Consider the following 12,156-nt stretch of genomic DNA (forward strand, 5'->3'; position numbering starts at 1 on the left):
GCTTCTGTATGCTAAAACCATGATTGCAGGGGACAGTGCCCCTCAGAGAGGGCAAGTCGCTAATAATCCCAGAAAGGCTCTGAACCTGCTGTGGCCCTGGGTACAGAAAGGGAAATTACGGAAAAGAAAATAAAGGAACATCTCATTATAAAAATCAATGTTTTTTTATCCTGTACAACATACCCAGATTTTAACTCATTCTATGTATATGTGTATGTATTTGATTTGTTTAATTAGCCAGCTTAAATCTCATTGGGCTTCCAGGAAAACTCTGTAACTGGACCAACAGGAAGAAGTCTTTTCTGATCCTTATGTGACACTCTTGAGACCAGCACTAATGTTATTCTCACCGTTAAGTCTTTAAGTTCAGCAAACGGCTGACCAGAAGTTCCTTTTGTAAGCTAAGAAGCCCCTCTCGTTTGCAGGGGATGAGGAGATCTTAAATACAGTTGACCCTTCAACAACTCCTGTTTGACCTTGATAGGTCTACTTACATACAGATTTTTTTTTTATAATTTTTTAAAAATACAGTACTATAAATGTATTTTCACTTCCTTATGATTTTCTTAACATTTTCTGTAGCTTACTTTAAGAATACCGTAACATACAAAATCGTTGTTATTTGGGCTTGGTGTCCTGGTCCAAGATGGCAATATGGGAGATCCCGAATTCATCTCCCTCCACAGACACACCAAACCAACACCTATCTTAGAGCAATTTCTCCTGAAGAACAGGACTGATGGAACGAACTTTTTCACAACAAAAGACCACGAAGAGAATAGCAAGAGACCCAATGACCTGGTAACAAATGGAGCTGCCATCCTCATTGCAAACCGTAGTGAGGAGGGATAGTACAGAGGGACCCTGAGTAGATTCATCTGCCCTTGGACACGAGAAAAGGCCACGGTTTACAAAGGCAACAAGAAAATACACGAACCGGCCCTAGAACCCTGTCCAATAGCAGGGGAGCTGCTAGAACTCTCTCTGGGTCAGAGGCACTGGTGAGCCCCATGGTTTGCATTCACCCTCCACCATGACAGCACAGACAAGAGCAGTCAGGGTGTCCTAGCCAGCCTGCAGCGAGGCCCAGACCCCTAGTCCACCAGCCTCAAAGGCCAGGGGGCACAGAAAACCACTGCTTAAAAGGGCAACTAGAATATAAAGGATCCAGTCCTAGAATTCTGCCCAATAGAGTTGCTGCTGAAACTCTGAGATGGAGAGGCTGGTGAGCACCATGAGTGGCATTCCTCCTCCACTTGACAATGTGGACAGGGATGGGGTCTGGGTACATTAGTGAGCCTACCATATCGGTGAGCTCCAAACCTACACCAGCCCCAGATGTCCCACCAAAGTGGCCCCCTTCATGGAGCACAGTAGGACACTGGTCAACACCCACTCCAGCTCCAGCCATCTCACAAAGGTGATACAGGTGCAAAGCACCCCAGAACACTCCCAGCTCACACCACTCTGGTTCTAGATGACTTGCCAGGGCACCCCCAGCTCTCACTTTGGGTCCAGACAACTCACCAGGGGGCCCTTTGTGCAGAGTGCCCTGGGACACCACTCCCTACCCAGCCATGCCCTAGCTACACTGCTGTAGTGCCCCTGCTCACCAGAACACTCCGATCCACAGCCACCCTGGCACCCTCTACATGCAGACTCCCCGTCTTGCACCAACTTTAGCATCAGCTCTTCTGCTGGGACACCCTCTGTGCAGAGAGCCCCTGGACCCCCCCCCCCCCAACTTGCACTCACTTGAGCTGTTGGGCAGTTTATCCCTCTACAGAGAGGCCCCAGGACTGCCCTGGTTTGTGCCCACTTCACCTCTGGCCATCCCACCAGCATGGTCCCACTCCAAAGCCACAAAAACCACAGTTCCCACCAGCCAACTAGCCAAAGTCACCAGGCATACAGTCTATACAGGGATGACCATGTACAAGATCATTCCCTGTAGTTCAGGAATAGTAGTTCTAGTATTGTTCTTGAAAGAACAAGACAAAACCTCAGGAAAAGAACTAAATGAAATCAGATAAGCAATATGCCTCATAAAGGGTTTAAAGTGATGGTCATAAAGATGCTCACTGGACTAGATAGAAGAGTTGATGAACTCTGTGAGAACTTCAACAAAGATAAAATGTAAATACTTGAATAAAATATAAATCTTAAAGAATACAATAACTGAAATAAAAAATACAGAGAGGGAACCTCTGGGACACAGCAAAGGCAGTCATAAGAGGAAAGTATATAGCAATCCAGGCCTTCCTAAAGAAGGAAGAAAGGTCTCAGATACACAACATAACCTTACGCCTTAAAGAGCTGGAAAAAGAACAGCAAATAAAACCCAAGACCAGCAGAAGACAGGAAATAATAAAGATTAGAGCAGAAATTAATACCATTGAAACAAACAAATAAACAGATCAATGAAACCAGAAGCTGGTTCTTTGAAAGAATTAACAAAATTGATAAACCATTAGCCAGTTGGATCAAAAAGAAAAAGGAAAGGACCCAAATAAATAAAATCAAGAATTAAAGAGGAGAGATCACAACCAACACAGCAGAAATAAAAATAATAAGAGAATATTATGAGCAATTATACACCAATAAAATGGGCAATCTGGAAGAAATGGACAAATTCCTAGAAACATATACACTACCAAAACTAAAACAGGAAGAAATAGAGAATTTGAACAGACCCATAACCAGTAAAGAAATTGAATTAGTAATCAAAAATCTCCCAAAAATCAAGAGTCCAGGGCCAGATGGCTTTCCAAGGGAATTCTACCACACATTTAAGGAAGAGTTAACACCTATTCTCCTGAAGCTGTTCCAAAAAACAGAAATGGAAGGAAAACTTCCAAACTCTTTCTATGAAGCCAGCATTACCTTGATTCCAAAACCAGACAAAGACCCCATTAAAAAGGAGAACTAGAGACCAATTTCCCTGTTGGACATGGATGCAAAAATCCTCAACAAGACATTAGCCAACCAGATCCAATAATACATAAAAAAATTATCCACCACAACCAAGTGGGATTTATACCTGGGATGCAAGGCTGGTTCAATATCTGCAAAACAATTAATGTGATTCATCACATCAATAAAAGAAAGGACAAGAACCACATGATCCTCTCAATAGATGCAGAGAAAGCATTTGACAAAATACAGTATCCTTTCTTGATAAAAACCCTCAAGAAAATACGGATAGGAGGATCATACCTCAAGATCATAAAGGCCATATATGAAAAACCCAATGCTAATATCATCCTCAATGGGGAAAAACTGAGTGCTTTCCCCCTAAGGTCAGGAACAAGACAGGGATGTCCACTCTCACCACTGTTATTCAACATAGTATTGGAAGTCTTAGCCTCAGCAATCAGACAACACAAAGAAATAAAAGGCATCCAAATCAGCCAGGAGGAGGTCAAACGTTCACTCTCCACAGATGACATGATACAGTATATGGAAAACCCAAAAGATTCCACCAAAAAACTGCTAGAACTGATTCATGAATTCAGCAAAGTTGCAGGATATAAAATCAATGCACAGAAATTGGTTGCATTCCTATATACCAACAATGAAGCAACAGAAAGAGAAATCAAGGAATCGATCCCATTTACAGTTGCACCAAAAGCCATAAAATACCTAGGAATAAATCTAACCAAAGAGGTGACAATCTATACACTGAAAACTATAGAAAGCTTGAAGAAGACACAAAGAAGACACTATAGAAAATTGAAGAAGACACAAAAAAATGGAGAAAGATTCCATGCCCCTGAATAAGAAGAACAAATATTGTTAAAATGTCAATAATACCTAAAGAATCTACATATTCAACGCAATCCCTATCAAAATAACACCAGCATTCTTCACAGAGCTAGAACAAATAATCCTAAAATTTGTATGGGACCAGAAAAGACCCCGAATAGCCAAAGCAATCTTGAAAAAGAAAACCAAAGCAGGAGGCATCACAATCCCAGACTTCAAGCTGTATTACAAAACTGTAATCATCAAGACTGTATGGTACTGGCACAAGAACAGACACTCAGATCAGTGGAACAGAATAGAGAATCCAGAAATGGACTCACAAACATATGGCCAACTAATCTTTGACAAAGCAGGAAAGAATATCCAGTGGAATAAAGACAGTCTCTTCAGCAAGTGGTGCTGGGAAAACTGGACAGCAACATGCAGAAGAATGAACCTAGACCACATTCTTACACCATACACAAAAATAAACTCAAGATGGATGAAAGACCTAAATGTAAGACAGGAAGCCATCAAAATCCTTGAGGAGAAAGCAGGCAAAAACCTCTTTGTGGCCACAAAAGCTTCTTACTCAACACGTCTCCGGAGGCAAGGGAAACAAAAGCAAAAATGAACTATTGGGACCTCATCAAAATAGAAAGCTTCTGCACAGCAAAGGGAACCAATCAGCAAAACTAAAAGGCAACCAATGGAATGGGAGAAGATATTTGCAGAAAATATATCAAATAAAGGGTTAGTATCCAAAATCTATAAAGAACTTATCAAACCCAACACCCAAGAAACAAATACTCTAGTGAAGAAATGGGCAAAAGACACGAATAGACACTTTTCCAAAGAAGACATCCAGATGGCCAACTGACACATGAAAAAATGCTCCACATCACTCATTATCAGGGAAATGCAAATGAAAACCACAATGAGATACCACCTTACCTACACCTGTCAGAATGGCTAACATGAACAACTCAGGCAACAACAGATGTTGGCGAGGATGCAGAGAAAGACGATCTCTTTTGCATTGTTGGTGGGAATGCAAGCTGCTGCAGCTGTTCTGGAAAACAATATGAAGGTTCCTCAAGAAACTAAAATATAATAACCCTATGACTCAGCAATTGCCCTACTAGGTATTTATCCAGGGGATACAGGTGTGCTGTTTCAAAGGGACACATGCACCCCAATGTTTATAACAACATTATCAACAATAGCCAAAGTATGGAAAGAGCTCAAATGTCCACTGATGGATGAATGGATAAAGAAGATGTGGTATGTGTATATATATATATATATATATATACACACACACATATATATATACACACATATATATGTATATATATACACACATATATATACATATATGTACATACATACACACACACACACACACACACAAAATGGAGTATTACTTGGCAATCAAAAAGAATGAAATCTTGCCATTTGCAACTACGTGACTGGAACTAGAGGGTATTATGCTAAGAGAAATTAGTCAGAGAAAGACAAATATCATATGACTTCACTCATATGAGGACTTTAAGACACAGAACAGATGAACACAAGGGAAGGGAAGCACCAGTAATATAAAAACAGGGTGGGGATGAAACATAAGAAACTCTTAAATAAGGAGAACAAACAGAAGGTTACTGAAGGGGTTGTGGGAGGGGGAATGGGCTAAATGGGTAAGGGGCATGAAGGAATCTACCCTTGATATCATTGTTGCACTATATGCTAACTAACTTGGATGTAAATTTAAAAAATTAAATTAAATTAAAAAATAAAATAAAATGTTATTCATAGAACAATAAGCACCATGCATGTAATTAAATGAATTATATATACATAATTAAATTAAAAAATACACAGAAGGAATCAACAGATCAGTGGATGCAGAAGAGACTAGCAATCTGGAAGATAGGGTAATGGAAAGTGTCCAAGCTGAACAACATAAAGAAAAAAGAATTTTTATTTTTTTAATAAAAAAGAATTTTTAATAATAGGCCAAGATAGATCTTGGACAACATCAAGTAAACAAACATTTGCATGATAAAGGTCCCAAAAAGAGAAGAAAGAGGAAGAGACAGAAAATTTATTTGACAAAATAATAGCTGAAAATGCCCTTAACCTGGGGAAGGAAACACACATCCAGGTTCAGGATACGGAGAATTCCAAACAAAATGAACCCAAGGAAGTCCACACCATGAGCTATATTAAATGTTAAAAATTAAAGACAGATAATTTTAAAAGCATCAAGAGAGAAGCAACTAGCTACATACAAGGGAAACCTGTTAAAGCTATCAGTTAATTTTCAGCAGAAACTTTGCAGGCCAGAAGGAAGTGGCATGACATTTAATGTGCTAAAAGGAAAAAAATTACAACCAAGAATACTCTACCCAGCAAGGTTATCATTAAGGAAAAATTAAAGGAGAGATAGTGTTTCTAAAGACAAAAACAAAACAGTTAAAGGTGTTAATCATCACTAAACCATCCTTATGAGAAATATGTAGGGACTTCTTTAAGTAGAAAAGAAAAAGCCATATTACAAACAAACAAAACTATGAAAGAAAAAAATGTCATGAGTAAAGCAAACATACAGTAAAGGTAGTAGGGCAGACACTTATAAAGCTAGTATAAAGGTTAAATGACAAAAATAGTATAAACAATTTTATCTAAAAAATTAGATAAGGGACTAACAATAAAAAGATGTAAAATATGACAACTAATATATAAAAATGGAGGCGGAAATAAAAATGAAATTCTTTTAGAATGTGTTTGAACTTGAGAAACCATCAACTTAATAGAGAGTGCTATGTACTTAAGATGTTATATATGAATCTCACAGTAATTACAAACTGAAAACCTATAATAGATACAAAAAGCTAAAGCAAAAAAGAAAAAAAGCAAACCACAACACTAAAGAAAGTCATCAATCACAAGGAAAGAAAGGAAGAAAAGAAAAAAGGAACAGAGGAGAACTACAAAAACAACAAGAAAACAATTAACAAAATTGCAATAAGTACAAGCCTATAAATAATTACTCTAAATGTAAATGGTCTAGGAGAGACCAACATGGCAGAGAAGTAGGGGGATCTGAAGTTCCCTTGTTTCTCAAACAAAGCAGTGTTGAAGCCAAAGGACTTTGAACTCCAAGAGCCCAGGAGGCAAAGACACAGAGTTGCTTCCAGAAACTCACCAGGACAACCTGATGGGCCATAGGTGTGTTATTGCAAATGGGGAAAGATAAAATGAATAGAGAGGGATCCCCTTCTGCAGAGAGATAAAGAGAAGAGAAAGAGAGGCTGGGGATGCACAGGACTGTATATGGACAAGAGAAAAACCTCAGACCAGGATGGAGAAAGATCCAATCTCTTAACTGCACAGCTTTCTCCAAACTGGGGCCATCTGCCGGATCGAGCACCTGGGGAGGAAGGCAGCCAGCCCCAGGCTCGGTGGCTAGGTCAGGGGTGCAGTCCACAATAAGAGAAAGCGATCCCCTCCCTGGAGTGATGTGGAACAGGACAAAGACTGTCTGCGCCCACCAGCCAGAGACCATATATTGGGAGGCATGGAGCCGCACTCCTCCAGTACCAGGGCACACACAACAGGAGTTTGAAACCCAGCCAAGCCCCAGGGCCTGGGAGTCAGCAGAGCAGGACAAACTGCCTCACTTGAGCCACGGCACAGTGAGGACAGCTTAAACAGAGTGGCTTGGGACACCTGGTCAGTGGAGGAGAGACTGAGGTGTCGCCATTTTTCTCCCCATGGCCACCAAAGTGGGGCTTCAGACAACAGACAGTGGGCCCACAGTGGAGGCGGGACTGGCCTATACCAAACCACACTCCTCCATGCCTGGTAACTGTGTATGTACTAGAGCAGGATGGATGCTGAGGAACCAGACAGACCCTCCTTCAGACCAGTGCTGTTGCATTGTCTGGCTTAATTCTCAGACAATCCTTATTATATACATATATTCTTCCTTCCTTTTCTCTTTCTTATCTCTTCCCTTCTCTAGTCTGGTTACTCTAGTTGTTGGTTTGTTTAAGCAGACATGTTTAATCCATTCTCTCAATACATGTTCTACAGCTCTTTTTTTTCCTTTCTCTCTCTCTGGGTTAAGCCATATAGTTTCCCTGTCTGGTCAATTTTATTTTCTTTTTCCCCGCCTCCTTTATTTTCCTTTCTCTCTCTCTGGATTAAGCCATATAGTTTCTCTATCTGGTCAATTTTTATTTTTTTTCTTTTTCCCCACCACTGTCATTTCACTTTTTATATGGGATAAGGCCTCTTCGATAAGTACTACCTCCACCCTGTTTACTTGTAGCTGGTGTTCCTGGTTTTGTGTTTTTGGGTTTTTTGTTTGTATGTTTCTGTGTTTTTGTTTTCTGTTTGTTTGTTTTCCTTTCCAGGGCTACTTCAGTGAACAAATCAAAGCACACCTGGTGGAGGGTCCAAAACATCACTACTAGTAGGGAGATAAAGTAACCAAAGTCACAACAGAGAGAAAGTAACACTCCCCAAAACACACCTCCTGAAGGGCCAGGCCCTGGGCAGTGTATGATCCCCTCTTTAATATAGTAGTGCTTGCAGGTGCAGGCCACATAACAAGCTTTTAAAACACACAAGGGACAGAAAACTAGCCAAAATGACAAAATGGAAGCATTCCCTTCAAAAGAAATTCCAGCTAAAGAATAAATGACAGCTAAAGATTGCTCAAAACAGATATAAATAATATAACTGAACAAGAATTTAGAGTAATAGTCACAAGATTAATCACTGAGCTTGAAAAAAGCATAGAAGACAGCAGAGAATCTATTGTTGCAGAGATCAAGGAACTAAAAAATAGTCATGATGAATTTAAAAATGTTGTAAACGAGGTGCAAAATAAACAAGAGGCAGTGACAGTGAGGGTTGAAGAGGGAGGGGGAGAATAGGTGAAATAGAAGATAAAATTATGGAAAAAGATGCAGCTGAGAAAAAGAGAGATAAAAAAGTTCTGGATCATGAGGGGAGAATTAGAGAACTAAGTGATTCAATGAAATGGAACAATATCCGTATCATAGGAGTTTCAGAAGAAGAAGAAGAGAGAGAAAGGGGCCAAAGGTGTACTTGAACAAATCATAGCTGAGAACTTTCCCAACCTGGGGAAGGAAACAGACATTGAAATCCAGGAGGCACAGAGAACTCCCTTCAGATGTAACTTGAATTGATCTTCTGCATGACATATCATAGTGAAACTGACAAAATACAAAGATAAAGGGAGAATTGTGAAAGCAGCTAGGGATAAACAGGCCCCAACCTACAAGTGTAGACACATAAGGTAGTAGCAGACCTATCTACTGAAATTTGGCAGGCCAGAAAGGAGTGGCAGGATATTTTCAATGGGATGAATAGGAAAAATATGCAACCAAGAATCCTTTATCCAGCAAGGCTGTCATTCAGAATAGAAGGAGAGATAAAGGTTTTCCCAAACAAACAAAAACTGAAAGAGTTCATGACAACTAAACCAGCCCTAAAGAGAACCTAAGGGGTACTCTGTGAGTGGAATGTTGCAAAGACCACAAAGGATCAGAGACATCACTACAAGCATTAAACCTACAGATAACACATTGACTCTAAACCCATATCTTTCAATAACCCTTAATGTAAATGTACTAAATGCTCCAAAAGACATAGGGTATCGGAATGGATTAAGAAAAACAAGACCTGTCTATTTGCTGTCTACAAGAGACCTATTTTAAACCTGAGGACACCTTCAGATTGAAAGTGAGCGGATGGAGAGCCATCTATCATGCTACTGGATGTCAAAAGAAAGCTCGAGTAGCCATATTTATATCAGACAAACTAGATTTTAAACTAAAGGCCTTAACAAGAGACCAAGAAGGGCATTATATAATTATGGGGTCTATCCATCAAGAAGAGCTAACAATTACAAAAGTTTATGAACCGAATTCAGAAGCATCCAAATATATAAAACAGTTAATCACACACATAAGCAATTGGTAAGAATGTGGTAATTGGAGGGTACTTTAATACTCCACTTACAACAATGGACAGATCATCCATTGGCCCTGAATGATACACTGGACCAGATGGGTTTGACAGATATATTTAGAACTTTTCATCCTAAAGCAGAATACACATTCTTCTCTAGTGTACATGGAACATTCTCCAAGATAGATCACATAATGGGTCACAAAACAGCCCTCAATAAATATAAAAGACTTGAGATCATACCATGTACACTTTCAGATCACAATGCTATGAAACTTGAAATCAACCACAGGAAAAAGTTTGGAAAACCTCCAAATACATGGAGGTTAAAGAAATCCTACTGAGGAATGAATGCATCAACCAGGCAATTAAAGAAGAAATTTAAAAACACATGGAAACAAATGAAAATGAAAACACAACAATCCATGCCCTTTGGGATGCAGCAAAGGCAGTCCTAAGAGGAAAATACATTACAATCCAGGCCTATCTAGAGAAACAAGAAAAATTCCAAATTAAAATCCAACAGCACACCTAAAGGAACTAGAAGCAGACCAAAAAAGAAACCACAAACCCAGCAGATGAAGAGAAATAATAAAGATCAGAGCAGAAATAAACAATATAGAATCCAAAAAAAAATAGTGGAACAGATCAATGAAACTAAGAGATGGTTTTTTGAAAAAATAAACAAAATTGACAAGCTCTTAGCCAGACTTTTCAAAAAGAAAAGAGAGAGGACGGAAATAGATAAAATCACAAATGAAATGAATTTATCACAACCAATCCCTCAGAAATACAAGCAATTATCAGAGAATATTATGAAAATTTATGCCAACAAACTGGACAATCAGGAAGAAATGGACAAATTCCTAGACACCCACACACTACCAAAATTCAAACAGGAAGATATAAAAAATTTGAACAGACCCATAATGAGCGAAGAAATAGAAGCAGTTATCAAAAATCTCCCAACAAATAAGAGTCCTGGACCAGTTGGCTTCTATCCTTCTCAAGCTGTTCCAAAAAACAGAAATGGAAGGAATACTTATGGACTGACTCTATGAAGCCAGCATTACCTTGATTCCCAAACAAGACAGAGACCCCACAAAAAAGCAGAACTATAGGCCAATATCCCTTATGAACATGGATGCAAAAATTCTCAACAAGATACTAGCAAACCGAATTCAACACCATGTAAAAATAATTATTCACCATTATCAAGTGGGATTCTTTCCTGGGCTGCAGGGCTGGTTCAATATTCGCAAATCAATCAATGTGATACATCATATTAATAGAAGAAAGGATTAGAACCATATGATCCTATCAATAGATGCAGAAAAAAACATTTGACAAAATACAGCATTGTTTCTTAATACAAACCCTCAAGAAAGTCAAGATAGAAGGCACATACCTTAACATGACTGAAAAGCCCACAGTTAATATCATCCTCAATGGGGAAAAACTGAGAGCTCTCCCCCTCAGATTAGGAACGCAACAGGGATGTCCACTCTCACCACTGTTGTTTAACATAGTGGTGGAAGTCCTAGCATCAGCAATCAGACAACAAAATGAAATATAAGGCATCGAATTGGCAAAGAAGAAGTCAAACTTTCGCAAACGACATGATACTCTACATGGAAAACCCAGAAGACTCCATCATAAGACTCCTAGAACTGATACATGAATTAAACAAAGTCACAGGGTACAAAGTCAATGTATAGAAATCGGTTGCATTCTTATACACCAATAATGAAGCATCAGAAAGAGAAATAAAGAAACTGATCCCATTTTCAATTGCACCAAGAATGATAAAATACCTAGGGATAAACTTAACCAAAGATGTAAAAGATTTGTATGCTGAAAACTATAGAAAGCTTATGAAGGAAATTAAAGAAGACACAAAGAAATGGAAAAACATTCCATGTTCATGGATTGGAAGAACAAATACTATTAAAATGTTCCATACTACCCAAAGCAATCTACACATTCAATAAAATCCCAATCAAAATTGCACCAGCATTCTTCTCTGAGCTAGAACAAACAATCCTAAAATTTGTATGAAATCACAAAAGACCCCAAATAGCCAAAGTAATATTGAAGAAGAAAATCAGGGCAGGATGCATCACAATCCCGGACTTTAGCCTCTACTACAAAGCGGTAATAATCAAGACACCATGATATTGGCACAAAAACAGACACATAGACCAATGGAATAGAACAGAGAACCTAGAATTGGACCCACAAACATATGGCCGACTAATCTTTGACAAAGCAGGAAAGAACATCCAATGGAAAAAAGACAGTCTCTTTAGCAAATGGTGTTGGGAGAACTGGATAGCAACATGCAGAAGAATGAAACTGGACCACTTTCTTACATGATACACAAAAATAAACTCAAAATGGATGAAA

The sequence above is a fragment of the Panthera leo genome, chromosome B4 (genome assembly GCF_018350215.1).
Source record: "Panthera leo isolate Ple1 chromosome B4, P.leo_Ple1_pat1.1, whole genome shotgun sequence".
In the NCBI taxonomy this organism is placed as follows: Eukaryota; Metazoa; Chordata; class Mammalia; order Carnivora; family Felidae; genus Panthera; species Panthera leo.